Here is a 26,051-nt window from a genome sequence, read left to right as displayed (position 1 = left end):
GAATTCTTAAATATGGTAACTGTCCTCTGACTCTATGTGAATCCGGAACCTCCTCCACTTCATACTCAGGTGATCCATATTTTACCATTGCAGGAGTTGAAATCTTGTCTGTGTTGGTTGCTTTCTTAACTCTAGAGTACTACTGGGTATATTAGCCATTTTCTGGTAATGTTGTGCATACTGCAGAATTCCCAACTAAGCAAGTGCTCTTGAAAAGACCCACAAATTGGTGAAGGAACTTACTGTAGGACCAGAGATGAATATATTCTTTGAGGATAGACAAACAAGATCATTCAATTTGTACTAGGGACCGGCCTGTCTGTGCTGATCGGTTAATCTCTTCTACTCTATTTTGGCTCTCTGGAGATATTTTATAGCCTTTTGTTGAGTGTTTCCTATGTTAATCAGAATACTCTGTATACTAGGTACTGACGATAAACAAAATTATCTTGGACATATACAAGGATGATAATCATATGCTGAAAGAAAAATGAGAAAACATTAGAGCACTGTAGAGGGAATTGTTATAACAAAACTCAGCTAGGGGAATCCACTGTGACCAATGCTCTTGGTGGTTCTTTAAGAAACAACAGAAATACTGTTCTGACTATTGGCCTTTTGAACGAGGGATGGTCGGAACTAAAGTTTCGTAGGTTTGTTGAATTTGCGAATGATGGTGTTTTATTGATACAGTGTTATAGTCTAGAATAGTAGAGTAATCAACAACGAAAAATCTATAGTTTAGCACAATCCAAGAAAAATATAACAATTGCCATCATTGTCAGCCCTCCTGTTTTCCTTGTCAGGATGTAGGTTGTCAGCTGGGGTTTAGCCCTTAACGTTTCTCCTTTTTTCTTTCCTTACAGGTGAATATATGTGATGCCACCAGTGTGCTCAGGAAAAAAACAAATACCCAGGTAAGTAGCCCTTCTGGAAGAAACAATCTATCAGGTTCTCACTCTCTAATTTTAGTTTGACTTAGTCCTAAATTGTAAGGGATGTTGGCATATTTCCCTTCCCAGATAGTGGGCATACCACTGAAAGTGTGCCAATACTTTGGGGAGAGGAGAGGAGAGCAAGAAAGAGAGAAGGAACTCTTTGTATGGCTGCCCAGCAAGTGTGCTGACACCCCAAATTTTTTTACCTGCTTCTCTTTAAGTGCACCTTTTCGGTTCTAGCCCACCACTGTGGCCCCATACCAAAACCTCCCACAAAACGTGAAGTGGAGATAACAGCCAAAAGCAACAAGCAATGAAATATCCACAGCAATATTCTTGCCGCAGCAACTCACACTCACTCACCCGGGTAACCACAACTCTCTTGAGTTGTGGCGGGCTGTTTCACATTGGCTAATGGCAGCCACCAGTCTTCCATCTAGGTTTCCTCTCTGTCTTCATTGCTCTCGGCATCTCCCTCGCTCTCCTGGCAAGTACCGTATAACTCCTCTCCTGGATCCAGTGTCCTTTGGTCCTCCAGCTTGTCTTCCTCCCAAAACTTGCCATGGGGGCTGTTGTGATCCACTCCTCCTTGTGCTCTCCACCGGCACCACTCCGCTCCGTCCTTTGGTTTTGTGTCCTTTCATCTCATTTCCTTCTTCTCCTTGAATCCTCCTCCTCACTGGGGCTTCCATTACCTTTTGACAGGATTACTTCGCCCCCTCTCCTGCGTGAGTGAATCAGACATTACTCTGCTTTCCTTCTTTGGTCCCCAGCCCTCTTCTCTCTCTAACCTCTTGACCTCTTATTGTCCTTTCTACGTGTGTCCTCCCTAACTCTCATGGGCTTCTTCCTTGGTCTGTTTTTACCAGGAGGTTCCCAAGGCAAAGCATTGTGAGTTCGCTATCTCTGTTGACAAGTAAGTGACAACCGGTTTTGCCTATCTCCCCACATCTCTCCTCCCTTACTTTGTTCAGCTGAAAAACTTTCCCTTGTGGGACACAGAGGAAAGAAATCTACATTGTTTGCTCTTTGTCTCGTCTGTGGTTTGTGGTAAATCTGAAAGACTGCAATGCTAGAAACCAACTTAGAACTCTTGGAGTATTGCTTATGTTTTTAGCCATCCACTCTAACGGTGCATCATCTGTAATTAGGTCAAATTCCCTCCCTTCTAAGTAATATCTGAGGCTTTCAATAGCCCATTTTATAGCAAGACATACCTTTTCTCCTATGGCATAGTATTGTTTCCGGGGAAACAATTAACAGCTGATATACAAAACAGTATTTTCCTTTGCCGCCGGAGTCTATGTGTGACATCACTGCCCCAGACCAGCTCCAGAAGTGTCTGTTTGTAGGATACATTTCTTGTCAAAGCCTGGAGATTGGACCACTGGATCGGTGGACAGCAACTCCTTAAGCTTCTCAAGTGCCTTGAGAACTAGAGGGGATGGATTTCTTAGTTCCTTTTGTGTTTCTTTCTTTTTGATTAAAAGGTTGGTCAAAGGAGCAGCCCAATTGGTAATCGAGGTATAAATCGGCGATAGTAGCCCAAAAGTTCCCAAAAACTGTCACGTCATATTTTGTTTGTGCAAAGGGAACCTGTATACAGCCTTTACCTTCTTCTCTTGGGGCTTAATGACTCTCTTCAATAATGAGCATTCTAGATAATTCACCGGGGTAGCTGCTAGGTGACTTTTCTTAAGATTTAGGTTCAGCCTGGCTGCCTTTAATGTTTCTAATATAGCTTTTAAATGTTCTAGATGGTCTTTCCATGATAAGCTAAATATGATGATATCCTCAATATAAGCAGCAGCATGCCTGCAGTGTTTTCAAAGTAGACCACTCATCATTATTTAAAAACGTCGCAGGGCCATCGTGTAATGTGTAAACCAAAGAGCAGGATGGTAAATTGATGTAGACCACCTGGGGGTAGAGAAGGCAGACTTTTCCTTGTCTTGGGATTTTAAAGGGATCTGCCAATACCATTTGCATAAGCCTAAGGTGTTGTTATATTGTGATATATTGTGCCTTGCCTAGCCTTTCCGCAATTTCATCAATCCGTGGAATGGGATACGTGTCAAATTTGAATATTTTATTTACTTCCCTAAAATCGATACGTAAACATAATGAGCCATCTGGTTTTGGTACCAATATTATGGGTGAATTCCATTTGCTGTTTGAAGGTTCTATAAACCCTAGATGTAACATATTCTGGACCTCCTCTTCAATGGTGACTCACCTGGCCTCTGGGATTCAATATGGTTTTAAGTCTGGCTATCTTTCCAGGCTTTGTGGCCCTTGAATGTTGAATAATGGTGGGATAGCCAGGCATTAGGTAGAATGTCCCGGGGAAAGTTCTTATGCAATTTTTCAGGTCTTCTTGTTGGATTTTGTGCAAGTTTGGATCAATAGATTATATTTCCTCCCCACTAGGATCTACACCCTCTATGTATCCCACAGGAACTGGACTTTCCCACTTTTTGAGAAGATTCACATAATATATTTGAATTTCCTTCTGGATTTTGTTGTTTTCTAATTTATAGGTCACTGGGTTTACTTTCTACAAAATTATAGAAAGGCCCTTGCCATTGGCTTAGTATATAAATAAACACTACTCATTACTAGGCAATAAAAAGGGCACATAAATCCCTGGGGGAAAATTTCATAGCTTGGCCTTATCATATAGGTCCTTCTGCATTTGTGTACTATTTTACAAGTTTTCTCTAACAATTTCTCTCATTTCTTCTAATCTTGTTTTAAGTTGGTTCACATATTCTAATGTAATTTTAGGTTCACCTTTCTGTTTTTTCCGCACACTTCTCTTCCCATGTTGGGTTTGGGACTTTCTCCCAAATAATCATTCTAATTAGTGAGAATCCTGTACTCTTATGCTCCTTATATAGCAAATAGGGTCAGGGGAAGCATCAAATCCTGTTGTTGCCCCCCTGTGTACATTCACAAGGTGTGAGACACAAGAGGGCCCTGTAGGCCCCCTCTTTCTTTCATCTCCGCCACTGTTTTCATGTAAGAAAGGCCTCCATAAATCGGTGGCAGAGATGAAAGTCGCAATATGCTTGGTGGGACCGCAGTGGTCCTGCCAAGCATATAGATGCCTCTTGACCACCGCACGGCGGAGTCTGCGGTCCCACACTGGCACAACCACTAGGGTCGTAATGTAGTGGTCGCAAGCCTGCCATGTCACCATAAGTCTGGCGGTCCTCGGACCGCCAGACTCGTAATTAGGCCCTTAATGATCATGTAGCGTGACTGCAAACCTCCTCCCCCGAAGATAGCTCACCTGTTTTTTTCTACTCATTCACTGAACATACTATTGCTGCAGAAATCCCCTCACTCAAAATCTGTGAAAATCTGTCCTCAGGAGGATTCTCCTGAAAAAGCAATCCCTCAAATGTTTGAACACTCAAACTGTATTGTAAGGGACACAAGGATCTGTCCGTTATATTGAATGTGATTATTCTAAGCATTGTCGAGAAGGCTAAGATCAGATTCTATGAAAGAGGGTATGACAAACATACTATTCCATGAACATTGGAGAAAGTTAGAGGTACTTCTAGGGAAAATTTACTATCTGTAGTCATAGAACACCAGTACAGCTGTGATAGATTGACTATGGATGAAAAAAGGAGTGGTGCCAAATCAGAGGTTTGACTCATAACTACCTACAGTCACCAGCACAAGCAAGTGAGGTCCATCATGAACAATAATTGGCCCATTATTATGATAGATGCTATTATGGGGGAACATTACCTCCGACACCTAACCTCATGCTCAGACGAGCGAAATCCATGACCAATGCCCTTGTAAGGACTAGTCCTGAAATACCAGCTAACATTCCCGCAGTCAAATGCAGTTTGTGCCGAGCTTGCACATTCAGTAAGAATACCTTTGAATACACCTCTGCTTTCAATACCAAATCCATCCCATTGAAAGTTGTATACAACTGCAGGACTGAGTTTGCAGTATATGTCCTCACATGTACATGCGGGTTTCAGTTTGTAGGAAGTACGAAGTTACAAGTATATGTCAGATTTTTTCAGCATCTTAGGGCCATAGTTAATTCAGATATAACATACCCCGTGGCCAGACATTTTAAAGCAGTACATGACAACAATTTACAATGTCTAAAATACTTTGTAATTTGGCGGTTCCGCAATCCAAGAGAGGAGGTAACAGGGAGAAGCTCCTCAGGCAACTTGAGTCGAAATGTTTATTGGAACTTGACTCAAGAGCCCCTAATGGCCTGAATCAAAGTGAAGATCTCCATCATTTCCTATGAACCCTATTAACTGCTGCTAAATGATCACATATACACACTAATCTAACTTTCTACCTCTGATGGGGCTTGTATGATATTTAAGGTAATGGTTTCTACATGTCTGTGCATTCCATCTTTTATAGTTAAGGTGACCGTCTTGGTTTGTTCAGTTATGGGACCTGATTTTAAGGGTTCACCATCCACTACTAAGACTTTTTCAGGAAAGGCTCTTGCAACCTTGGGGAGAGCCAATGTATGTACCAATCCCACATCAATAAAGTTCCCAGTGGCCCCTGAATCAATCATGGCTTCTATTTGCTGCTGAATATCTTCCACCTGTATCTCTAGCGGAACCAGTATGTGTGACTCTGTTTCTTCCAGGGGATGAGATGATAAAGAAGGAACCTTCCATTCTGATTCAAGGTCTGGTACAGAAGGTAGGCTGCTATAAGACAGAAGGACAGACACAGCTATGTTCTGATTAATATATTTCGAGTATGGCCTTTTGGGTTTCTTCGGACAATCTTGAATGTAATGTCCTTTAGTACTACAATATATGCATAGATCTTTGAGTCTACTTGCCTCCCTGTCTTCCTTAGTGAGAGGGGTCCTTACAGCTCCTACCTCCATGGGCTCCATAGTGCTCTCACTATTCCCAAGAGGTTTGCAGTAAGTTCTGTCGTACTGACCCCTGGCCCTCTCACGCTTCCTTTTCTCTCCAGCCCTCTCGGTCAATCTATGATGAAGTCTCAATGTCAAGTTCATTAGATCCATACAATTGGTTGGCTGTGGTTCGATTTGACCCAGGATGTCTTTTATGCCATCTCTCAGTCCTTGATACTACAAGGACATCCTCTTTTCCTCCGGCCAGGCTGTCTCAACAACTAACCTATTAAAGGAAGTCATATAAGTAATAAGATCTTTCTTGCCTTGCCATAATTCTAATAATTCCCTGTCGGCGCTAAACGTGGTAGCCCTCCTATCGAACATTTTTGTTCGAATTCAGACTGAAAGGCATTCCAATCTGATAGGACCGGATCATTGTTTTTAACCAGTGGAACTGCCCAATTGGCCGCATCTCCTGCAAGATAGGAAATGGCAAACGCTACACGTGAATGATTATTAGGGAAAGCCGCAGGTTTAAATAAAAAATGTAACAGGATCTGTGTTAAAAACACCTGTACCCTATGAGGATCAACTGAAAACCTTTCTGGAGAAGCTAATGGAATTTGTGGTGGTACATGGAATTGTATTTATGAAGCCGCAGCATAAAATGGGTTCCGCTGCATCTTTTCCACCTTATCCTTAGGTGCCACAGTTTCTGCCCTGGAATTGAATAATTCCTGTTGAACCACTTCTAATGCCTTAAGTAAATCCTTCATGGTGGCCATAATTGAAGCGAACAGATCAGGAAGAGTTAAACTTGTGGGTGCGTAATGTTGTCACGACTTCCTCCTGGTAAGGATGGAAGAAAGAACTCCTCAGGATCCGAACAATGCTCAATTAGGCCCACCTCTTGATACTCCCAATTCAGATATGTAAAACAGAATGTTAGGGTGATCAAGTGAGGGAAGGGATAGAAAGGGAACAGGTGGGAAGAAGGAAAGTCCTGAAAGAAGAGAAAGAAATGGTTAACCACATGGAATAAGACTACTCTCCATAAGTCTCACTAATAGGAGAATTCCACATACATCCAATTAGAACTCGGTATTCTCTCACTCCTTCCACACAGTTAGTGCTTGTTCCTCCAAAAGCTATGTTCTCTATCCTTCAAACCAGACAGCAGAAAAAATCATCCTCACATGTTATAACTAACCCTGGGCGTAGTGGGCGTAGTGGGCGTAGTGGGCGTAGTGGGGCTACGTGGAGCATCACGTAGTGTGGCCAAATCTACGCACACTCGCGCACTCCGCGTAGCCCCACTACCCACCCGCCCTCATTTTAAAATAACTTAAAGTTCCTCGGCAGGAATGCGCATGTGCGGGCTCCTGCGCATGCGCAGTTCCCAGAAGAAGATGCGCTAGAGGAGGATGGAAGCCTGGGGACGCCACCGATAAGGTACGGTTATTTAAAAATTGCTTTTTTAATGTATTTAATACTACTGCCGGGAGGCGGGCGGAAGGCAGGCGGGAGGCGGGATGTGCGTAACAGAACTATGCGGAGAGTGATTCCATCTCCGTGCCTCTCCGCGTAGGTCCCTTGCGCACATTACGCCCACCCTTAGTTCTAGACGAAATCTCGAAACACCAATGGCTCCCAAGTATGTTTCGAAAGCCTCCAACCAGTTGCGCCACGATACAGGTGGCTCTCCAGGGTTATCAAAAAAAGGAGGTGGAGGATTCACGACTGCATGCTTCAGGCGTTACCAACTGTAAATCTATAATGAATTGCACTATAGATCTGTAAACACTGTAGCTGTGGACACATGTAGACCAAACACAAGGGCAAATGCAATGATGTGTGTTGCATGTAAATTCCTCTAAGGGCTGACTTTTTAAGAACGCTCTCCACGATGGTGTAGGGTATGTCAATAAGTCCCTTCGAATGTCCTCTTTAAAACACACTGCAAGTAACCTTAAATGTAAGACAACAAAAAAACTAACTTTTCTTGTTTTACTTTTTTTTCCAAAATTGAAGCAAAGAATAAATATTTATGAACAAGAACAACAAGAAAATGTCACCAATGTATTATAATCTTCAGCCCATATTAAAAAACATTTCATAGAAAAGTACAGTGAAGTGCTTTTCACTGTTTACATTTTCCTGACAGGTTGCCTTTGCAGAAATATTTCAGTAACTTGACATGTGATCAAAGGTGTGTGTCACCGACTTATGCCCAAAATCTACAAAGGTGTGCTTTTCACCACTTTAATATGGCTCACTAGGGAAGTGAACGTTGCAGCACTGACTCGTGAACAGAACAAGGTGTGTGTGTCACTGCTGTACTTCCTGCTTAAAATGGCTCCTGAACGTGCATATGCTGCTCGTAATGGTGAGCACTTCAGAAGTCGCACACGTCCCTGGAAGGCACAGCTGCCTCATGTCACCTGCAGGTCACACAACGAAAACGGAACATTCATCCGAGCAATAAATACCGGGAAAGTCTCCAGGAAGCAGGCCCACACTGAAAAGGCAAAAGTCTTATCTTCTTTTCCCGATGACTCTGAAGACCCAAATGCCAAAAAGGTTCAGCCTCTGCCAACTTCGAGGATGGCGCTAGTGAAGTGGGTCCTTCCGCAGCTCCGCCAACTCGTCGCCAGTCAGAATGTAGTACTCTTCTACCAGAAGGAAACACACCATTGCAGGTAAATGAAGAAACTTAGGGGCATATTAACAATGCGGCAATAAAAAATTATCGCCGCTTTTGCGGCCGTTTTTGGCCGAAAAGCGGCGGCAATTTTATCGCCTAATCAGCAAGGTCACGCTAACGCGTGTTTTGCTGATTTTGCTCCCGTTTCAGCACACCTAACTTCTCATCGCTAATGAGATGCAAAGTAGGGGTGTCTGTGGAACTGGGTAAATATCGCCAAGGCAGCTTCACGTTATTTCCAATGCGGGGAAGCGATTATTTTAATCGCGCTAAGTATGCCTTAACGCAGGAATTTAACGTCTGTTAAATTCCTCACTAAGGCATACCTAACATGGGTGGTGGATTCATGTGATACGACCACAGGGTCGTATCATCAAGCATTTCACCATTTTACATGGAACATCGCTGGAAAACCAGCGATGTTCCATGGAAAAGGGCGCTATCGCTGGAATATACATTGCCATGGCGCTAAGCGTTGTGAATACAACACTAGCCTGGCGAAATATTCCAGCGATAGAAAAAAATGCGGTATACAAGGTCAGCGATAATTATCACTGCCTGTTGCAAATATGCCCCATAGTTTATTTCCAGTGGAGCTGCAGAGGAGAGCACAGCCAAGCTCTGCCCTTCACCAAAGCATTCCAAGTTCTATGGCACGCTTTGGTGGCAGCAAACCACTACACAGTCCTTGAATTTCAAGCTATAGCAAAGGTTTTAGTAAAAGTTGCTAATTCCATAACCTTAGAGTTGGGGCTAATCTCAAATCTGTAAGAACCTCTTAGAACTGTCCTTTTGCAGAACAGAATGAATTTTAGTTTTGTCCTGGCTGCCGAGGGTGGGGTTTGTGCCATTTTAGGATCCAAACGTTGTCCCTTCCCACCAAACGTCTTATTGACCAGATTTATCACATCCACAATGGCGTTCAGGAATTACAAAAGATTGATGATGGCCTTGAATGATGAAATCTATGGTTTTGATTCAAAGGACTATTTGGAGGGTTGCAACTGAATATACTATAGATAGTTTTAACAGTTTTCATTTTACTTATCTTCCTTTATATATTCGTCAGAGTTTGCACAGGCTGCATCGACTACTGGATTTAAAATAAAGTCTTCCACTTCTTTCTCTCTCTTTACCCAACTCTATGAATATATAAATTGATGTTGGTGTGTCTCATGAAGTAAACAGACTTTTTACGATTGATTTAAATTTGATGGATTTGCTTTGAAGATTGCACAAGAATAGTGAAAGGGGCAAGGTTTGTGGAATTTAGAATTGTTGCATAACCATTAAGTGAAAGAAATCAGGCACATGTTAAAACTCATAAAATCCTAAACCATTTTTCATGCAAAATGAAAGGCAGGCCTCAAAAATATTCTAACTGCAAACTGCTATTTCAATGACCTAGTGCTCTGCTGTCTGGTCGGTTGTTAATTTCTATACAATTTCCCAAACATTTTATTCACTTTTTTACAATGTAAAGAGTGGAGAACAAGACGTGGTTAACCACAACCTCTTCATAGGCAGTAACGAGCAGCTGTCAGGCTCATCTTGTAGGAAGAATGTGAGAAGATCTTGAGGAAGGGATACAACAAGCCATGCAGGTAAAAAAAACTAACCAGTAATTTTGCAGTTCTCAGTGTGTTGCTGCAGCTTCAGAACAAGACTATGTTTCTAACTTGAACAGGAAGGCTAAATGTGCAGTGTACACAACAGAATAACAAGATGTCAATGATTTTAAAAATATGTGTGACTGTGCAATAATGCAAAGCCCTTAATATATGTTAAGAATGTATAGCAAATAATTCATATTTTTTAATACAAACAGCTAGGTATACAAACCATTACATCCTCTGTAACTAAAGTAGTGTCAGTTATGCTCTTGATCAGTACTAAATCAATGTTACCAAGATGTATTGTATTGTATTGTAATTGCATTTATATAACACTTGCTACCCCTGACGAGGCATCCGAGTGCTTTTTCGGTGGGTAGCACACTACTCCGGAACCCATAAAGTGGTGAATTAGTATAGTGATATATAAAAGTAATTTGAGTGGTGGATATGTCAGTCGGTTAGTTGGATTGAGAAGGATGGTGGCGGGATGGAAGAAGGAAAAAGGTTTGCATTTATATAGCGCTTGCTACCCCTGATGAGGTGTTGAAGCGCTTTTTCGGGGAGTAGCCCACTACTCAGGAACCCATAAAGGATTAGTGGTGAATTAGTATAGTGAACTATGAAAGTACTTTGAGTGGTGGATATGTCAGTCGGTTAGTTGGATTGAAAAGGATAGTGGAGGGATGGAAGAAGGAAAAAGGTTTGCATTTATATTGCGCTTGCTTCCCCTGATGAAGTGTTGAAGCGCTTTTTCAGCGAGTAGCACGCTACTGCGGAACCCGTAAAGGATTAGTGGTGAATTAGTACAGTGAAATATTAAAGTAATTTGATGGTGGATATGTTATATCAATCAAGGGAGAATTAATCATGATTGTAGTAGTACCAGGGTCTATAGGTCCTTAAAAACCCTCATTCTACAGCTCATTGGGTGAAACAGGGTGCACCTAGATTTGATTTGTACCATGTTCCCTGTCATTTTTCAATTTTTCCACAGTTATAGGTACAAAGCATACCAGTAACTAGGTCTATGAAGGAGTTAATACACTCATTGATGCAGAAGGGTAAGTGAAACTACTTACCTGTCACGAGCGACCCACACACCTATTCACTCCTTTTCTTGTCCTGAAGAAGGCCCACCGACCCTTAGAGGGATTAAAGGGCTGAAACATGTCAACCTTTCAAGATTGAATATTAGGTGCGGTGGACCACTTACACATCCACCTGAGCACCGCCCCAGTGTTTAAAAGTTACCGCTTCCTGCCTAATTAAATGCAACAAACAGGAAAGGAGGTATTTTTAATTCTCACTGCCTCCCACATCCTCTTCAGGAGTGTCAAATAAACCAGATAGTCTCCCTCTGGGTGGAGGAGTTAACACCGCTTGGAGAACTGGAAACTCAGACGGTTAAGATCCAATGATGACGCTACTCACCTAACTGACAAGGCGGAGAATGCAAAATATACCACCTCCCAAAAGCTAGATTGAATTAGTGTTTTTAAGGACCTATAGACCCTGGTACTACCAGACACATGATTAATTCTCCTTTGATTGAAATGATTAACTATGGAAGCCAAATGGATCTCAGCTTCTCTCTCCCTCTGTATGATATATGAATATTGAAGCAGCCCACAACTGTGGGAGCTATCCCTCAACAAGAACATAGTCAAATCAATCACCTACAGAACATGAGCTAATATCTCCCCATAAGCTAACTTTACTTATCACTTTCCTCAACTATCAAGCCTTCAAGTCTTCAAAATTGCACTTATACCAACCAGAAACACACGAAAAAATGGCAGATCAGCAAGGACTAAGCTACACAGATGAAGAGATTAGTGCCATCCTCTCAGGCCCCTCCTTACCACAAGAAAGAGAACTCACTCAGATCTTAACACAAAAAAATGAATGGGAGGATCTAACAAATAGCAAGAAAGAACAAGCAAAAACTTCTATTCATGGTCCCATTATGATGAAATACCTCCGAGCAAATGCTGCACCGAATGGACTTTGGGTCCAGAACGCTCCCATGATTTTGTTTACAAGATATCCTATTTAGAAAGGATTGGGCTGGCATCTCATGGAACTGCATGAGGGACTACCTAGTGCTCATCATAAAGATGGCCACAAGACTATCAGAAGCACTAACCATCAAAATCCAGCTAAGCAAATCTAAACTAAAAATGACAGTGCAGACCTCAGTCTTTAAGATAAGATAAGACTTGAGGAGATCAACAAAGAGATGGACGAAATGAAAGGTTACATCACCCAAAATAAGATACAAAAATTAGGCAACGACCTCAAGCGATGCTCACAAGAAAAGATGTACCATTATATCAGAGATAATTACACTCCAACAGAAGGACATAGTGACATCGAATCCGCAACAAGTGATTCCTCTGACGATTCGGACTGGGATAACAGCCATGATAACAGACAACAACTATGCGGCAGAGGGCGTGGCAGACACAATACACGAAGATAGAACGCGAATTGGAGGACACCCAATTTTGGTGAGCACCAACTACCCATTTGTTCAACCATTCACCACATTTTCCAGGCTGGATGCACCCGTATAGACATGGCCAACCACCACAAACATCCCTAGCAATGAAACCACCTTTTATAGGCAGAGGCCAGAATCAACACAGAGAAAAGAGGAAAGGAGTAAGTTGGTTTGATGCAGAACAAAGAGTAACAACCAGAAGCATGTCCAAGGACCAAGAGAGACTGGGACCCGGCACGACAAATCGCTAGTGGTGAACCTCACAGGCCATGTATTAACAATGGATCAACAGAACTTACTCGAGAAAGAATTAGGGTTTGTACCCACCTCAACCAGTTCACACTAATCTGCGTAATCGCAGAATTCAGCCAGAAGATTAAACAAAAGGCCGTCTTCAATAAACAAACTTCCGCCGCAAAAGATGGTGACACAAACCTAATGATTAAATCTGCCTTCGGCCTACCAAATCACTCAGTACCAGTTGAAGTCCTAGCCTTCGAACAGGCTATGTTCAAGGAGGTGGAAACTCTGAAAACCAGAGTGAAGAAACTATACATGAACATGATAGAAAAAAGAACAATTAGCACTTACAGAATTGAGAATCAACCTGATAATCAAACCAGCAGACAGAGGAGGGATAGTACTCCTATCAACAGAAGACAACCATACTCAGTGTATAGAGTTACTAACAAATGAAAGACACTACAGGATCCGCCCGGAGGACCCAACACCAAGACTAAGACGACATCATGGTAGAAGAGGCAGAAACCAACTCATGGATCTCGAAGAATGAAGCAGACTACCTCATGACAGCAAACCAAAGAATACCTTACTTTTACTCTCTGACGAAAACACACAAAAAAACAGGACACCACCACCAGGACGACCTATAGTCTCAGGAATAGGCGCAGTACTGAAACCCCTGTCCCAATTTGTGGATCACTGTCTAAAACCCTTGGTCCAACAAACACCAACGTACCTCAAAGACACTCAAGACCTACTGACTCACCTAAACAATGTGACATACCAACAGGGAACCACCTGTCTTGTCAGCCTGGACATAGAAAGTCTATACACAAGCCTTCCTCAAGAAGCAACCCTGAAAACAATTCAGGACACACTATTCAAACATGAATTGCTACACAATACCCCCAGACACTTCATCATGGAATGCTGTCATCTAGCTCTAACTGAAAAAAAATCTCCAATTACATGGGACTTCAATGGGGAGCACATTCGCCCCTATCTTGGCAGGGCTCTTTGTGAGTACCTTCGAAGAGAAACACATCTTGTGCGAAACTAAGCGATTTAGAACCAAAATTCTGTTCTGGAAAAGGTATAATGATGATATCCTGATAATCTGGGGAGACACGCCCAACACAATATCTAAATTCCACACATAGATTAACACTCTAGATTAATACTTGAGGTCCACCTACACGGCGGAGGAGAGGACACTTGATTTTCTGGACATCACCATCTATGAAAAAAACAATCTGTTGCAGACTAAAACATTTTACCTCCAAACACAGTCTCCTTTCCTTCAACAGTTTCCATCCCCGCCCGTTAAGAGAGAATCTCCCATACAGCCAATTCTTTCGGATCACAAGAAACTGTAGCAATACACAGGTATTCAAACAACAGGCCTATGATATGAGCAAAAAAATCAAGGACAGGAACTATCCAAATAAACTAATCCAAAATTGCCAGAAAAGAGCAAGAAATCAGAACTGCAACAGCCTTCTGGAAACCACTACCACGACTACTGAATCGGATACCCTAGCATGTGTAATGACATCCAACACTGTTTTGAATCTGGTGAAGAAGATAATAAACAAAAACTGGCGGATTCTCACCTGAGGAGCCCTTAAATGGCCGAAATCATGTTTCGCTAACAAAAGAACTAAAAACATCAGAAACCTACTAGTACATACTAGAACAAAGAAGAACCATGTGACATCAGAGCTGATTCCCAATATATGGACAGGAAGACCAATTACAGGACACTATCCCTGTGAAAATTGCTCTGTATGTAAACTCACCAAAACAACCAACAGAAAATTTCGAATGGACAATCAAACAACACATACATTGCAACACCACTCATGTAATATACATGATCACATGTCCATGGCACTTGAAATATATTGGTATGACATGTCGGTAGGTCAAGCAATGTATCTGCGAACATCGCAGTAACATTAAATGCAAGAAATCGACCACCCGGGTGACTAATCACTTCCTGAGCATGGAACACACTATAAATGACATCCAATAGGTCATCCTGGAAACTCCAGACATAAAGGATCACAATTTAGGAAAGGTCCTTTTTGAAAAGGAACAACGGTGGGTATACCACCTCAGAACATTTGACAAAGGATTAAACAACAACATTCCATGGTTATCTTTAAGAAATTAGTGCACATCGAATTAACAACATAGCACGCATCCTAGAGAATACCTGTGACATCCTGACATCAAGGCGAACTAACTGCAATGAAGGTAGCTCTATACCGACTTGCCTAAATATAGCCCCAATATATAAATTCTTCGTCCTTCTTCTCCTCAACATTGATTTCATTCAAATAAAAGTTTATTTAACTTTCCACACTTTGTAGAACCCTGAGAACATTCACTTAACTCCGTATTGTTTCGTCTCAGGATTGCGACCATATACCATTTTATAAAGGGAACCCAATACTTTCTAAAATCTTTGCAATGCTCGGCATTTAAAACCAACATAACCAAGAGTGAACCATGTAATTCACTATTTAACCATAAAGATGGTATAGTCTTTCTTTATCCCCCCCAGATTTTGGGTCTGTTCCTTATGTCGATTCTGGAATGGAACATAGCCTTCAAATACTTCCAACGTGACCTAGATCCATTTCCGGGTCATGGTCAGCAGCCACAGCTACGATGCACTGTGAGCAGCATGGGGGTAACATGAGCAATGCTGAAGTCTGACGCGATTCCCTACAAAATGAGGTAATAGTCCTAATCTGGTTTATTTACCGCCCTGTGCTTTTCATCCTACTTAGCGCTTACCAATACCCAAAGGAGCCACAACAGACTCCGAATAAGGTAATCGCTCGTAAGAACACTCACAAGTTGTGACTAAGTATGAGAATTTGACACTTTATCACAAGTGAACACCTCCATTAGTAAAAATGCACGGCACACACCTTGATCGCATCAGCCTCAACCTTTCCAAGTAGTGAGTGCCCACACACACTTCAAGAATATTTCTCGAACCTCTAATAATAAGCTCCTTAATCAACTCTTACAGGCACATGCATCAAGCACAAAACCGGTCGCAAACGGGCAGATTCTCAGAATCTGCACCTTTGCGACCGGTATTTTAGCATTTGGGATGCATCATCCCAAATGCACAAATCGCTATTTAAGGAATCTCAAAATAGCGATTCCTTAAATAGCGATAGCATTTAAGGAATCCCTAATTGAGATTCCTTAAATGCAATGCATTACAGTTTTAAAAATAGCGATTTCGCTATTAGCGTGAGCAAATTACCATGAGGCTGGACTTCATGGTAATTTGCGAAAACTTAGAAAAATGCACTTATTTGCATTTTTCTAAGTTTCATGTTGCGCACACACATGCCCTTAGAGCATGTGTGCATGCAACATATGTGCAGAGTTAACATACATGGGTGCAATAGGGTGTCATTTTGACACCCTTGCACCATCGAAATTGCGGGAGCAATTTGCGAGTACCTACTGGTACTCGCAATTTGCTCCCGCTATCTCTAATTCATTCCTATGGGCCTGGAGACCCATAGGAATGAATGGGAAGACATTCCTTAATTGCGACTCGCAATCTGCTAGTCGCAATTAAGGAATTTGTGGGAATCGCTATTTCTTTAGCGATTCCTACATGCATAGGGTTTTGCTATTCCTTAATTGCGATTCCTTAATAATCGCAATTAAGGAATCGCAAAACCCTATGATGATGCATGTGCCTATAAGAGCTTTAAATGTATGTTTTTTAAACTCTATATTCACATGCATGCAATTATATTTTCAGTCACATCTTTTAGTTGAAGGATACAGATGGTTATTTTTATAAGCTAAGTCACTATTTTCCTACTGATTCTACATCTCATTGGGTGAAACAGGGTGCACCTAGATTTGAACTGTACCATCTTCCCAGTAATTTTTAGGTCTCGCCTGACCCAGCGCATGCGCTGGTCTGGCAAGACTTTTTGTGAGGGCTTAAAAAAATGCTACCATAGGCGGCCTAGAGCTACAGTGCAGGTGCGTGGGCGCGCGTCGCGCTTGATCGCGATCACTTTCACGGCCGCACGGCCACTTTGATGTTTGATCGCAATCACTTTCACTTTTGCGGCTGCTTTGATCCTCAGTCGCATAATCCTCAGTCTCAAAGTCATCTACATCAGATACATTCAGAAATGAAGTCTTTTTAGCCCCCTTCTCATTAAAATAATCTAAAGATTCTAAATACTCCCAGTCTCTCCCTCCTTCCTTTCTACTCTTTTCTGATACTCTATCCTTCTGAGGTTCTTTCTCCCTGGCACTCCCCCTGTCAAGCGCATGTATCCTAGCCTCTTCATCTGTGTACCTGTGAATAGCAGAGAAGAGGGTAAAAACGGTAATGCTAGATTGTATTCAGTGTCCTTTTCATGCACATTTTCTTAAATGGTGCCTTCCATGAAAAGACTAGAAATTAGGAAAAAACATGCAGTGAAGAGTTTTAACAGTCACTAGCTGCATGCAAACGATGCGTGCGACTTTTCAATAAGAACATGGATGGATAAGGAAGTTGCTGAATACACCCTGCCAAAACCCCCAACCCACAGCCCCAAAAGAAATTGTCATGTTCTCCTTCTGAAAAAAAGGTAAAGGGGGTTCAAAGGTTTGAGGAGCGATAAAAAAATATGGCGAGCTGGAAGCATGTTCCTTTGCACTGTACTTGCTGGCAACCACAGATTAGTGATTTTACAATAATGATCCTATTTAACAAAACAAATATTAATTTTGCTCAACCTAAGGATTCTACCTAACAAGACCAGGTAAACAACCTAAATCAGCATGTGATACAATACAAGGAAGTCTATGTAAACTTGCCCTCAAACAGATCATTAAACAAGTAATGCAACAAAGAAACAAAGAAAAAACAATTGAACTGCAATTCACAGAAACAACATACTGACGCGTATTAAATCATATAGGATGATATTGCATGTTCAATCAACATGATAGAAACAACTTAATGTTTAGGACATACTAACTAGTCAGGATGCAAAATACCTGCAATAAATGTTTTTCCATCCATACATAAATTCTTATAGACTACATATGGCAAAAATAGGTGAACAAGCATTGGCATAGCCAATAGGTCTCGCCTTTGGGACCTTATAAGTGTTTAGCCATGCAACAGTTGATGTTGTTGCACCAAGGATATTGTGCTGCATACCTAAATACTTATAAGGTCCCAAAAGCGAGACCTATTGGCTATGCCAATTCTTGTTCTATTTTGTCCACTGTACAGGTACAATGCATACCAGTAACTTTGTCTAAACATGGGTTAATACACTCATTGATGAAGAAGGGTAAGTGAAACTACTTACCTCTCACGAGCGACCAACACACCTATTTGCTCTTTTTCTGGTCCTGAAGAAGGCCCATCGACCCTTAGAGGCAATAAAGGGCCAAAACATGTTGACCTTTCTCGATTTAATATTAGGTGTGGTGGATCACTTACACATCCACCTGAGCACCACCCTGTTTTTAAACGTTACCCCTTCCTGCCTAATTAAATTCAACAAACAGGAAAGGATGTATTTTTAATTCTCACTGCATCCCACATCCTCTTCACGACTGTCAAAAAAAACAGATGGTCTCCCTCCAGGGGGAGGAGTTTACACTGCCTTGAGAACTGAAAACTCAGACGTTTAAGACCCAATGATGACGCTACTCACTTAACTGACAAGGTTGAGAATGCGAAATATACCGCCTCCCAAAAGCTAGAGTGAATGAAGGTTTTTAAGGACCTATAGACCCTGGTACTACTAGACACATTATTCATTCTCATTTGATTTATATGATTGCCTATGGAAGCCGAATGGATTTATTTGTGTATTTATTTGCAGAGTTTTATATAGCGCTGGCTAGACCCTGAGGTATCAGAGCGCTTTACATGAGAACAGTTATACAAAATTACATCAGTTTCCAAAGCATACATAACACAACTATGAGTTACTTGGAGCATAGAAGGTGAGTGGGGGAGGGGGATAGAGACAGGAAGCTGGAAAGACGGTCAAAGTCAGGCATACCTACAGTGGAAGAAAGAACAACAAGGGAACCTCAAAGTCAATGTCCACGCGCCCAAAGTCCATTGAGGATCTCAGCTTCTCCCTCCCTCTGTATGATATATGAAGAATAGTGGATATGTTAGTTATTTGGATTGAGAAGGATGGTGGTGGGATAAAAGAGGGGAAAGTGTTTGCATTTAGATAGTGCTTGCTACCCCTGAGGAGGTGTTGAGGTGCTTTTTCGGTGAGTAGCACACTACTCCAGAACCCATAAAGGGTTAGTGGTGAATTAGTATTGTGAAATATAAAAGTAATTTGAGTGGTGGATATGTTAATCAGTTATTTGGATTGAGAAGGAAGAGGGAAGGGTTTATAAATCTTTTTTTGTTTTGGAGTTTATAGCTGTTGGAGGGTATTTGGGGTGAGTAAAGGGGAGTTAGACGGGAGTTAGTATATGGAAATATTAAATAATTTGAGTGGTGGTCATGTTATTCTCTTTTTTGGATTAAAAGGAATAGTGGAGGGATAGAAGAGGGAAAGAGGGATAGAAGAGCGAAGGATCAAGAATCTTCTTTATTTATTTTTTGGGAGTTCATAGTAGTAGGAGGGGGTTTGGGATGAGTAAAAGGGAGGTGGCGGTGGAAGAGTCAGAGTTAAGGGTTTAGAAAGGCTTGTTTGGGAGATCTAAACAGTAAAAGAGCTATGAGATGATACAAGGGGGTAGAGGAGGGAAGTCTAGAAAGGGTTATTTTGGAGATCATTGCAATGGCATGTTGTTTGGGATGAATGAGAGAGTGGAGGTAGATGATATATTGATAGAGGTGGTATGGGGTGAGAAATAGGGTAGTGCTTTGTAAAGAGTAGTAGAATGAGGTTTGAGATGAGCCAGAGAGATGAGGTAGGGGTTATATTTAGGGGTGGGCGGAATTTGCGGAATTAACCTCCGCAAATTATCGCGAGATTGCAGAAAATCTCCGCAAACACGCCGGAAATATCGCGAAGATGCGGAAGTTTTTTGCCGCCTGTTCGCGGTATTTTTTGCGTGTTCGCGGGTCGCCAACTTACCCATGCGGTCGCTCATGGGCGCGGCCATCTTGTTTTCACTTGTCCCGCCCTCTGGCGTTGTTTACTTCCTGTTCCGGGTCGCGCAATGCATGTTCGCGGTCGATATTTCCTGTTCGCGATCGCTTTTACTTGATCGCGTTGCTTTTTGCTTGCTCAGGGAGAAAATATCGCGCGAACTTGCCCACGTGGTCGCAACGGGCGCGGCCATCTTGTTTTCCACTCTATTGCATGGTTCTGGGGCCTGATTTTCAATCCTCCCTAAATCTTTTCAATCCTTTGTTTATAGCCACTTTTTTCGGATCTTTATTACTTATTATTTCTCTAACTATTTTCCTGCCTCTATATTTTTGGTTTTTGTGTACCTTTTTTTTTGTTTTTTAGCTACTTTTTCTCTTTGTATTGCCTGCTATTTATTTCCTTTACTCCTTTATTTATTTTACCTTTTCTTTCCCGCCCCGTCCCCAGAACCATGTCCAAGGGCAGGGCTGTTCGCCGGCGCAGCCAGAGCCGCGACCGCCTTCCTTGCGGAAGGCGGCGCCCACAAGGGGTGCATGCACGGGCCTTATTTGGGGAGGCGGAGTTGGCTGCACTAATTTTCTTTGTGCAGCGCCACCTCCCCTCAACCCTGGCAGCAGGTGGCAGGCCTGGGTCCGGGTACGGCCTCCGGGAGCGTCGGCAGCGGTGGGGGAAGGTGCGCCGGGCAGTGTCTCGCATCTCTGGGGTCCGGCGCACCCAGGCACAGCTGACGCACCGGTGGTCCGACATCCTGGACCGTGAGCAGGACCTGCTGGACCTGCTAGGAGTGGAGGTCCCGGGGCTTGGTGAGTACCTATTTAATTATTACAACTTTGTGTCTGTTCTTCTGCTCTATGTTATATATTGCGAATATCTTTTTTTCCTTCCAACCAGATAGAATGTTGCTGCTTGCAATACATTCCAGGTTAATAATGTTTAAAAGTCTTCTGTGATTATGACACAGGTGCTCTTCTGCGCTACTACTAATCTTACTTGTTTGCAGCTTTGCGTTTGCGCTTGCTTAGCGTGATTCTTTACGAGTTTATTTTAGAGAAATTAAGTTACGTAATGCTACAGTGACTCATGTCCACTCCTTACTTTGTCCTGTCACTAATAGATAGGGGCGGATTGATACATAGGTTTAGGTACTTTGTATGAGCTTCTAATTGGTTAGTGGTATGCGTGATGCCCCCTCACTCAGTTACGTGACGTGCTGCTAGTACGCCAGTCTTTAGAACCTTTCTAGTTTGTTCAATGAGTGGAGGTAGGCTTTGCAGTTACTTAGCAGTAGCAGATGAGCATCAATCAAACCAAAATTGTGTATATACAAAAAATGTAGTCATGTTAATGTGTCCTCCATGATTGGATCATACACATTGTTGAGGAATACAGTCGAAATGCATACTTAATGTACAATTGGCATGCCTGGAATAGGTGGGCTAGGTTGGGTGGTAGGTTGTACTAATACTTAGGCTTACTTGTAACTTAGTTTTCTGGAATCAGAATGGAAGAATGGATTACTGTTGATAAATAGTAACTTAAGTAGTCGAACTGCGAATCCCCCGATATTACATGTTGACCAGATGAGATCGGTCAATGTAGTTATTGCAATTGTTTACATTAGTGTTTTTTGACCGTTGTTGAAAAAAATTGTATTTGCTTAAGTTGACACCATCCATCAATGTTTGTCTTTCTTATATCTTTCCTGTTCATCAGCACCCAGGGGCAGACGGGCAGGGACTGGGCAGTCGGCGGGACAGGAACACCACGAGGAGGACACCGCTGAGGGCTCCTCTGCTGGCCCCAGTAAGTCTTCTTGTTTTTAATAATATTTCTTATTCCATAACTTTTACTGCCCCATTTCTCCCGAACTATAGTGTGTTTCCAAATGCTATTTTTTACCACCAATTATCCTTCGATCTGTACGGTTTCAAAAAGCTTATCCCTGCCTCCGCTATGATGACTGAGTACTACTACATACTATCAGTCTGTCTGTCTGTACTGTAGTAGCTAGTCTTGCCCAGTGCCACTCTTTGTGAAAGGTTGTAATATAAAACTCATATTCACCAGTAGCTCGTACAATCCGTTGGGTCGTTGTCTTGTACTACTTTTTACTCTTGTTGATGTTTAGGCTTTGAAAATTCACAGCAACAGCCCTACCAGATTTCTTAATATTTTGATATGATACCCTATAGGACATACAACTGTTGTAGGGATCTTGCACATACATTTGCACCAGAAAATAGGATGTTGGTGATGGTAGGTTGGACCTTCCTTGCACACCTCAATCAGAAATTCCGCACCCACCACAATTCCACTGCTTGACTATAGTACTGTCTTGTCATACCTATTAGGTCTCGGAACCCTCCCCCCAAGACAACCAACAAGTAGACAACCCAGAACATTAACACACCCAACCTCTGTCGTGGAAGCAATTCACATGCACACCCTTACTTTAATTTGCTCAATCGTGTAAGTTAGTCCACTCCACACCAAATACCACAAAGTCTATGTAAGTTTAAAATTTTTATTTCAATTTGAGAAGGTCTGTACACTGTTATCTTAGCAGCACCAACCGGCAAATCAATAACATTAAAACAAAATACATTGTTACACTAATACAGTTGGGAATTAAATCATGATAACTGAAGTGGTGGAAGGCAGCACCACCATCCCATAGCAATTTAGTTTATATACATTTATAAATGAAGATGTGAGTGAAGGGACCCCTCACCTCAGAAGAACCTAGTACTGGTAGTTGGTGCATCGTTCAGAAGCTCTGGTTCGTAGAAGCGAATCTTGCGTCTGTAATGCGAAAAAAGGAAATGGTGTGCGTTAGTATATTGCAACTTGCAAGCATTTCTCAGCCGTGCCAAAAAGTGTAGCATCTATGGATAAGCAATATGGACTAACAGTAACAGTAGTACACCAGTTCTTCCTAAAAAAGTGGCTTGTTAATGTTTGTTGACCGCCTGTACGCAGCGCGTAGACTAGACAGTAGCAGTGTGAGGCAGGTCATGTGGGCTCAAAGGTGTCTTAAGAAGCTGCAAGGTAAAGGTAACGTCACATGTGCATGGCTAGGGCTAATCAAGCAAATGCTACAATGATCATATAACTTAGTGTCTACTCTACTACTACCTGATTTGTACTAGTGATTTATGTTAGTATTAACTCATTTTTCAACCTTGCTACTGATCAATAGGGGGGAGGTGTATATGTTGCCTAATAAATGTGTAATGTTTTCTAGGCGCACTACCGACCACCATTGCTGGGGCCAGCGAAGGCGACGCAGAGGGCGAGGATGCGGCAGTTGCAGATAGCAACGGAGGGGGAGTGGCAGCACCAGTGGCAGGCGGTGGTAAGTTAGATTCATAATCTTTAACTATTGTTGAACTTGACAGCACACTCACTGCAAAGGTGTACTGTATGTATATGTATACTGTAAAGTTGTGAATTAGGGCCCCATTAGGATGGTGGGCGTATTGCCCCCGCCGGGCTGGCTGGAATTCACTGCCGTCACAGCAGGGGCAAACCTCCCGCCATCCCTGTAGAAAATATTCAGACATGTCTAGGCGGAAAAGGGTTCAATATGGCGGTGGTGTCTCTCTCACCACACCGGCAGCCATATAATCTGCATTTTGGAATGCCTTTGCGTGGCGGCATTACCGTCCGCCACGGAAAGGCATGCACACATTGCAGAGTATGCTTGGGGGCCCCCATGGAGGGTACCTACCGATGCTATGGTACCCCCCGACTTTCAAAGCAAAACGTGACAGGCTCCGTGCGAGGCCCGTCATGTTGTGCTTGGAAAAGCAGCACAACATTTTAGCATTGCTTTCAGCGTCACTGTGCCGGGCGCATCATCCTAATTAATTGTCCCCACGGGACCCCCACCCTTTTTAGCAGTCGGATGGCGGGCGGACAAAGTCCGCCCGCTATCCGATGTCGTAAGTAAGTATGAGTTCTTGGGGACGTTTGAAGAGTGAACTAGAAGACTAGAATTCCCTTTAATTGGTATAGGACTAGGAGCCAGAGTATTGAGTAACCAATGGCCTCATCTATCTGATTTCAACTCCGCTTTGAAAGTTTTATGGAGAAGAGCACCTGGTGCACTGTTCAACTAAAAAGTGTAAGACAGGTGGAAGGAAGAAGGACGGGCGACATTTAAAATGTTATGTACTACTGTGCTTTATTTTATAGTGCTACTCTACCATGCCACTATGTGTATAAATAATTACCTTGTCCTACTGTTTTATTAAGACTATATTTTACAATTGTCTTGTTTTTTTCTTTTTGATACACAGCTACTCCGAAAATCAACCGGAAGGAGTTGGCCGCCAAGGCACGGCGCCGGAAGCTGGAGGCAATCCAGCAGGAATACCGGCGGCTGGTGGTCCTAGCCGAGGAGGAGGAGGAGAGTGCAGCAGCAATTGAAGCCTCCTCCAGTGCCCCGGGCCCCAGCCACCGCCCTCCAGCGGTACGGCGCCACCGTCTGGCGGCTGCCCGCCGCCACCGTGCCATCTCCGGTGCCCCCCCCCCACTGTGGTTGCAACTGCCGCGGCCTTAGACGCCGCGTCGCCCATTTAGAGGACCAGATTCGTGTCCTCCTCCAGTCCCGCCCCACCAGTTAGTCCCTGTCACTGCCCCTTTTTTAATTCCTGTTTGTTTCCTCACTCGTTTGGGCGTTCTCTATTTCTATGGACAGTCGTTGGGGTTAGGGAGGGGGGTGGGTCAGCTTTTGTGGGTTTAGTTTATTTGTTAGGGTCAATTAAATATATTTTTCTATGTTACATGCAATGTTGTTAATGTTTTGTAGGTGGGGTAACTGTTTTACATCACACTGTTTCTTTGCTGGTGCATGGCCGCCCATAGCGTGTGTTTGATTTCAATAATTTGCTGACTGTATAAGACACAAACAGATAGATGCGACACACCTCACTCATTGACTGGTCCTACTATGCATTCTTTGGAGTGGTGTTTGAAACTGACATCATTGACAACATGTCCATTATTGATTCTGCCTCCCCCAAACTTCTCTCTTACCGGTGCTTGATGTTTATGTCCAACTGTGGCACAGCACTGGCTGCATGGTGAAGATGGTTTCCTTTTTCATACATGCCATGATTGGGGTGGTGGTGGTAGTATAGTAGTAGTATACACTGGCAGGGTAGCAGCATTTCCAAAAAAAGAAAAGGAGATAGTCAATCGCCTTTGAGAGACTGTTAGAGGAGTAGTTGAATGAAGTACATCACAGAATTTACCGAGCAACAATTATATGCTCAAATATTTGACAAAAAAATGAATGCTGGATATTATGAGGATAGCCTACTAGACAGAGTTACAAACTATAGTTTTGTCGACTTGGCTATGCCTACAGTCTAACAGTTAGTGCTGTATATGAGGAATGACAACAAACAAATCAAATCAATGCCGGCAATTCATGCTGAGGTATATGTTCCTTTGTTAAATAAAATAACCTGTGAAATATCCTACTCATGGGTGGGCAAGCAGAAGAAGATCATCGCTCTGCATTGAAATTGAAGTAGTGTTGCTTTCACCACATCCGCCCCAGCAAGTGTGTGATTAAGTATTGGTGTACATTTAATTTAGTTACACCTCGACAATAAGTCACACAGCCCGGGGGAAGAGGGTTAGGGTCCGTTGATTGGATGGGAAGGGGGATTTTGGGAAAGGTTTGACATAGAAAAACAGTATGCATACATAGACAAACAAACGACAATCATTGAAGACTACCATACCATATCCATTCCATATGTTAAGGTATAAAAAAGGAAATGCATGCATGATGAGACCCGGATTACATACACTTCTATTTCTTGTTCTGTTCCGGCCTTAAAACTTTAACAGATAGCAAATAGAAATTTTAAATATTGGTAGTGAAGAATCGTAAACACAGAGCAAACGTAATGATGATTGATAATAACAACTCCAAGAACACACTGTTGTAAAGAATGTATACAAGATATTAATCAAATTATTTAAAAGAAGTGAAAAGTGGATACTGTTACTGTGTTATC

General features: G+C 42.4%; 1 long non-coding RNA gene across 1 annotated transcript; it reads left to right on the top strand.

The window, feature by feature from the left end:
• Window positions 1-21,539: 21,539 nt before the first annotated feature.
• On the top strand, window positions 21,540-24,703 carry LOC146866915 (uncharacterized). Its single transcript, XR_014966007.1, has 3 exons — window positions 21,540-21,819; window positions 23,261-23,371; window positions 24,318-24,703. It is a non-coding gene; the product is annotated as an uncharacterized LOC146866915 (long non-coding RNA).
• Window positions 24,704-26,051: the final 1,348 nt, after the last annotated feature.

This window comes from Triturus cristatus, chromosome 1_2 (genome assembly GCF_964204655.1).
Source record: "Triturus cristatus chromosome 1_2, aTriCri1.1, whole genome shotgun sequence".
Classification (NCBI taxonomy): Eukaryota; Metazoa; Chordata; class Amphibia; order Caudata; family Salamandridae; genus Triturus; species Triturus cristatus.
The sequence above is the reverse complement of the archived record's forward strand: the minus strand, read 5'-3'. Positions and strand labels throughout refer to the sequence as shown.